Genomic DNA, 6545 nt, shown 5'->3' on the forward strand with positions numbered 1-6545 from the left:
CCACTGAGTTTGCTTGGGTTGAGGGAGGCCTGACAGAATCAAATTCATTTTGCCTGTGTGGAACAAACTGCTAGACTTCAGAGTGAATGTAGGGCTCTGGGTAAGTATTGGTGTTAGCTGTGGGTAGAAGAAAAGGAGAGGTAGGTATTTCAGTGCCTGTGTAGGGCCCCAGTCAGCAAGCTAGTTCAGTGGCTGATTAGCATGAAATGAGGCTCCAAGGTCGATCCCTGGTGCTAAAAAGGAGTCTAACCCTTTAACTAGCCTAGGTAATCATTAGCAGATGAATGGAGACAGAAAATGTGGTAAATAAACACAATGGAATTTTATGCATCTCTAAAGAAAAATAAGTCATGGCATTTGTATTAAAATGCATAGAAATGAAAGTTACTATGTTAACCAGTTTACACAATGGAATACCACTCAGCAATTAAAAACAGAAATCATGAAATTTGTAGGCAAATGGTGGGATCTAGAAATGATTATACTGAGTGAGGTATCCCAGAAGCAGAAAAGTACACATGATGTATACTCACTTATAGGTGGATATTAGACATATAATATAGGATAATCATACTAAAACCTGTACACCTAAGGAAACTAATCAAGAAGTAGGACCCTGGTAAGAAGCCCAATCTTCATTCAGAAAGGCAAACAAGATGGACACCAGAAGAGAGAGAAAACAGGGAACAAGGCAGGAGACTGTCACAGAGGGCCTCTGAAAGACTCTACCCAGCAGGGTATCAAAACATGCTGAGATTCACAGCTAAACTTTTTGCAGAGTGCAGGGAATCTTATGAAAGAACGGGGAGATAGAAAGACCTGGAAGGGATAGGAGCTCCATAAGAAGAGCAACAGAACCAAAAATCTGGGCACAGGTGTCTTTTCTGAGACTGATACTCCAAACAAGCACCATGCATGGAGATAACCTACAACCCCTGCACAGATGTAGCCCATGGTAGCTCATTGTCCAAGTGGGTTCCCCAATAATAGGAACAGGGAGTGTCTTTGACATGAACTCAGTGGCTGGCTCCTTGATCACCTCCTCCTTAAGGGGGGAGCAGCCTTACCAGTCCACAGAGGAGGACAAAGAAACCAATCCTGATGAGACCTGATAGACTAGGGTCAGATGGAAGGGGAGGAGGACCTACCCTATCATTGGACTAGGCAAGGGGCATAAGAGAAGGAGAGGGAGGGAGGGGGCTACAGCAGAGATACAAAGTGAATTAACTGTAATTAATAAAAAAAAATAAAATCAATAAAAAAAAGACAGACACAGAAAGGCCAAAAAAAATGTGTCTGTTACTTATTTTATGTGAGTATGTGGATCATGAAACAAGTGGAAACCTTGAGAGGACAGGGAGACTAGTAAGGAAAAGGGGGGTAATAATAAACAGAGTATGGAGAAAAAAGAAAGGTAGAGCAGGCACACGACAGAAGAGAACAAAGCTTAATGACATATGAAAATGCAACAACAAAGCCCATTTGTTTGCCCGTGGGGTGGCCATATTTACCGTCACCTTGACAGGATCTGAAATCACCTAAGGAGACACTTCCAGGCACACCTGTGCTGCATTACTGGGACTCTGGGCTTGTGTGAGGGACTGTGTTGATTTGGCGAACAGATGTGAAGATACTCCAAAAGGAAGATGGGACCTTTCCTAAAATCTGCAGTACCGGGCTGCTTAAAATGGAAGCGTAAGTATTCCTTGCTCTCTGCGCCCTGACTCTGGATATGAAATGACCAGCTGCTTCAAGCTCCTGCTGTCTTGTTTTCCCTAATGAAGGACTGTACCCTGGAACTCTAAGCCCAATCAGTGCCCCCATTCCTTTCGGTGGCTTTTTTTTAAGGGTATTCTATCTCATTGGTTGAGATTGCATACCAGCCTTGCAGAGGACCAGGGTTCATTTCTCAGCACCCATATTTGGCAGCTGAAAACCACCTATAACTCAGTTCCAAGGCCTCTTCAGGGTTTGGAGACACCTGCCCTCACTCATGCACATGATACACATACATGTACACATAATTAAAAAATTAAACTAAAAGAAGTCTAACACTTAAAATTGGATTTTTAAAAAGTAAGTCATAGCTGAGGGTGCAGCTCAGTGCCAGAGAGCTTCTTCGGCGTGAGTTAGTCCCTGCATTTGATCATTACTATAACAAATATATAAGCCTTTGAAGAGAGGAAAGTCAATGTAAAAACAGAGTACTATGTCACAAAACATCAAGCGTGTTCAGATATAACATGCTAAAAATCAATGTGTGAGCAGTAAAAATATTAGTGTCCTGAGAACTGATGACTTAGCAAGAGTTTAGTGAAGGGGGGTGGGGGTCAGAAGGGAGGTTAGCATAGTCCAGAGTTTCAGTAGATTTGGGGGGAAGAGAAGGGATGGAAGGAGATTAAAGGAAAAGTCATTTGTTTATTCTTTAATTAGAAAATTCTGCAAACATTTTCAAGCAGATAGGAAGGATTCCATTGAAAGAGAGCGTATCTATTAGGTGTGTAATGGCAGGCATAATTTAAAAATGGGGGAGAGATAGGCAAGATGGCTCAGCAGAGAGGTGTTTGCCCAAGTTTGATCACAACCTGGTTTCAGTCCCTAAACCCAGGTAAAGGTGGAAGTAGAAAAATTCTACAGAGCTCTCATCTGACCTCCACACACAAGCTATGGTACATACAAATTTTAGGTCTAACGTGATTGGCTGCCTAAGCTAGATTGACTTGTGTACTCTCCTGGCTTTGGTTCTGCTCCTCCAGTTGCTCCTTCCCTTTATTTTTAGGCTTCAAATCTCAAGGTCACTTTTTTTTTTCCCAGCCATATTCACTTGCTAGGTCATCTAAATTGGCATCTTGATTTACATACCATCCACAGCCGACAACTCCCTGGTTCTCTCTCTAGCTTTGACCTCCATACTAGTACATCCAGCTGCCTCCCCAAGTTCTCTTCCTACGTCTTTAATTTAAGCTATTCTACAATTTCCATATTGGCAAGTTCATCTATTGTTGCAAAGGCCAAAGGATCCACAGAGCTGGGACACACACAGCACATCGGTCCTTTCCTTCAGAAGTACAGACTTTAGTGATTCTTTTTTTATCACTTCCATGACACTATTGTGAAGTAAGCCACCGATGCCTCTTATCAGCATAATACCTTGTCTGGACTTAAAATACTTATGAAGCCCCTCTGCCTCTATACTTTCAACTTCTCTATACCACCACCAGAATGATAGTGCTACAATGAAAGTCAGCTCATGCCACATTTCTCTCTCGAATCTTCCAGTGACTATCCATATCAGTAATAGGAAAATAAAAGCATAGCTAGGACCATCAAAACCCATTCGTTCCCATCATCTCTCTTGTCTCAACTCCTTATCATTCTCCCATTTGATCACGCCACTGAGGCTGTGTGGGATTCCTTACTGCTTCTCCATCTAGCTCTCCCATATTGTGAGGCTTGATCTGAGAAGCGGAAACATTCACACACAGTTTTGGTGTGAAGCTTTATGTAGGTCATTGCCATACAATCCAGTCTACAAATGGCTTTGCTTTTGCAACTGATGTTACTTCTAAAGTCAACAAGGTAGGAGGTTAGACAGGACAGGCAGATATAAAGTGGAGGATGTTAAATAGAATACGGAGCCCTTGAGGAGGAGCTGGAGTCAACAACAGACTGGAACCCAGGGTCTTTCTTCAGAGCGCATGGTGGTCTCCCACACCTCCCAACCCCAGCCTTGGGCTGGAGGAGAAGATGATGCCCTTTCTTGTGGAGCCAAATGTGGGTCTGGCTCAGCAGCCAGAGAAACTGAAGGAAGACATCTAACAGGACCTGGATGCTGCCTCCCATCAGCAGGGATGACCGCACAGGTCTGTGATAACTGCTTACAATACCGACTTCCAGAACCTTCTGACCGCTAATTCACTGAAACACCACGCCTATGCAAGGCCCACATGAGGAGACTGTCTGAAAGCAGCTGAGCTAAGGCCCCCACCTCCCTCACATTTGCTCTGCCTGGCATGCAAGCAGCCGCCCTCACTGCCAATCTTCTCATATTCAAGGCTTTACTGAGAAATCATCTTTTCTTGCTATTTTGTTTAAATTTTTAATTATCTTCATATTTTTTTTCACTGATACGTTTTTTGGGAGTATTTCTCTCAAATTCTGTGGGGGAAAGGCCAAGCAGGGTGGAGGCAGGAGAATGGTGAATTTGAAGCCAGCATGGGTTATATCATGGGTTCTATCAGTCATAGAGTGGAGTTCTGTAGTGAAAATGATGTTTAAACCAAAGCTCTGGAACTGTTGTAATACATTGTTTACCACCCCATTCATTATAATAAAATTCATTAATAACAATTAATAGCATGAGTATGAGAGCCTCAGCTGGTGGGGAGAGTTCGCCCCATGAGGCAGAGTTCTTTACGAAGGGCTCAAATTCTCTTGGTGCCTTCTGCCATTGCGGGCACAGCAAGAACACAGCTTTCCAGGAATAAGGCGGTGACACCAAAACGCCTTGGTCTTCTGATTCACAGCAGCCATCACTGTGAGGAACAAATTTCTGGAACACCACCTTGTCCGAGGTACTCCATTAGTGTGTTCCAAAAAGACAAAATGATTCAAAAACAAATGAATAAACGAACACTGGACTCAATATGCTGTCGTCATGGAGACAGTGAGGACATAAAGGAGCCTCAAAATTTGACCTCCCGTATCTCAGTGAAACTGTCATTCGAAGGAAGTACCTAAACTCAGAAAGTGTTTTCGAGGAGAGGAGGAAGAGAGGGGTTGTCTCCACAGAACAATATATTTGTTCCTAAAAATTATACCCATTTATTTATTATTTGTGTGTGTGTGTGTGTGTGTGTGTGTGTGCAAGCATTCGCATGAGTGTGTATGTGCATGTACCAGGACACACACGTGGAAGGCAGAGGACAGTTTCTGTGGGTGATTTCTCTCCTTCCACCATATGCACCCCAGCAATTAACCTCAGTCCATCAGGTTTGGTGGCAAGTGCTCTTACTCCTCGAGCCATACCGCTCAGAACCCAATGCAGCAAATTCTTAAAGTAACCTGAGGAACACCCAAAAGAGACTTCAGTGGGAAGACTAGTGAGTTACCTCACAACCAGGCAAACCATCCAAGGAGGTTGATTTAATACCAAAGAAAACAAAAAGCATGTCAAGAAAGGAAACATCTCACCATTTTATAACATGTGACCTGGATATACTGAGATTCGTAGTGGTATGAAGTGTTGAGGGGACGCTGGCCTGAGTCGCAGAGTTCACAGTCTGGTTACACTGGCACACGATGGAAGAGGATGCATGCTCCTATACATGTGTGTGCATACCTCTGTGGGGTGATGCAGGATCAAAGACACAAAAGGACTAAAACTTCTTTTGTTTGTTTTGATTTATTTTCTCTCGATAGGTAATGATGAGCAAATCAGTCTCCTCATTATTTAATAAGCTCATGTATCTGTGTGAAATTACAAGCCTAGTCAGTTTGTAAGTATCTAATCTTTAATTTTCTTTATATTTGGGTGTGATTGTGCACATACGTAGGAGTTAGCACGAAAGCCGTCAGATGACCTGAAGTTGGACTCACACATGGTTGTGTCTCACCTAACTTCAGTGATCGTAACCAAACTCTGGTCCCCAGTGAGAGCAGCAAGGATTCTTGACTGCTGGGCTGTCTCCTGAGCCCTACATGTAGGTTTTCATGGGTAACCATTAACAGAAAATTATGGGTATTCATCAAAGTGACAATGGTTACTCTCCATGGTCAATTTACAGGATTTAGGATCACCTAAGGGACATACTGCTGGACATGTCTGTGAGGATCTTCCCAGAGAGGTTTATCTGGGGATGGAACGCCTATGGGTGAGTGACAGCACCTGGAGCCCAGATAGGGCTCCAGGAGGAAGAAAGGGAGAAAGCAAGCCAAACCCGTATCCACAGCTCTCTGCTTCCTTAACGGCAGGAATCACTGCTGATCCCTCTTCTGCCCTACTCACTGAAGTGGGGTCTTTCAGTCAAACTTCAAGTTCGCCAACATGGCCAGTCTCCCTAGGCAGCTTGCTTTAGAGATCCGGCCTCCACCTTCTGAGGCTGGAAATTACGGTTTGGCCACGATACCCCCCTGACCTCGCTTGGGTTCTGAGGAATCCAAGCTCTAGTCTCCATGCTTGCCAAGTGCTAAAACAGCTGAACCATCTCTCAGTCTTCAGTATGCTGAGTTATTAAGAAATACGCTACTCCTCTGGTTAGAAAATCATACATTTTTAAATGAATTTCTAAACGGTGTAATTAATTATTCAAAAGTTACTGGTGATAATATATCTCATTTGCTAAATAAGAACCCTTGTTTTATGTACTGGAATGAAACTTTTTTATAAATATAATCTTGTATCGATGTAATTGATATGAAATTTGGATTCTTACAGCTTGCTGGTCTGGAAAAAAGAGATGTATGTTTTTTTTTACTCTAAAATATGTGCATGAGATTATTTAAATGAGGCTATGAGATATGGTGGAAAGAGTACAAGAGGCAAA

Source organism: Meriones unguiculatus, chromosome 2, assembly GCF_030254825.1.
Source record: "Meriones unguiculatus strain TT.TT164.6M chromosome 2, Bangor_MerUng_6.1, whole genome shotgun sequence".
NCBI classification, from domain to species: Eukaryota; Metazoa; Chordata; class Mammalia; order Rodentia; family Muridae; genus Meriones; species Meriones unguiculatus.